Here is a 360-nt window from a genome sequence, read left to right as displayed (position 1 = left end):
GTCTATGGCCATGCTCCCCTGAACAAACTCCATCCCGTCTGATGTCGGAAGCTAAGCAGGGTTGAGCCTGGTTAGTACTTGGATGGGAGACTACCTAGGAAGACCAGGTGCTGTAGGCATAAAAAATAAAAAAATAAAAATAAGGGATTGTAAACTGACAAGGTCTTTGCAATCTGTGAGGTCAACCAAGGGTTGCCTCGCCTTAAAAAACAAACAAACAAACAAAAAAAAACTCCTTAGGTGGTATGTATTTTCCACATTTTTTTTTTTTGGATTAAACAAACTGAGGCCAGAGAAACTAAGTCTAAGGTTATACTGTTGGTGAACACCAAAGTTGAGATTCTAATAGAAAACACTCTC

General features: G+C 39.4%; 1 pseudogene; it reads left to right on the top strand.

Moving 5' to 3' along the window:
* On the top strand, positions 1-119 carry LOC111738748 (annotated as a pseudogene).
* Positions 120-360: the final 241 nt, after the last annotated feature.

This window comes from Pteropus vampyrus, unplaced genomic scaffold (genome assembly GCF_000151845.1).
Source record: "Pteropus vampyrus isolate Shadow unplaced genomic scaffold, Pvam_2.0 Scaffold42, whole genome shotgun sequence".
In the NCBI taxonomy this organism is placed as follows: domain Eukaryota; kingdom Metazoa; phylum Chordata; class Mammalia; order Chiroptera; family Pteropodidae; genus Pteropus; species Pteropus vampyrus.
The sequence above is the reverse complement of the archived record's forward strand: the minus strand, read 5'-3'. Positions and strand labels throughout refer to the sequence as shown.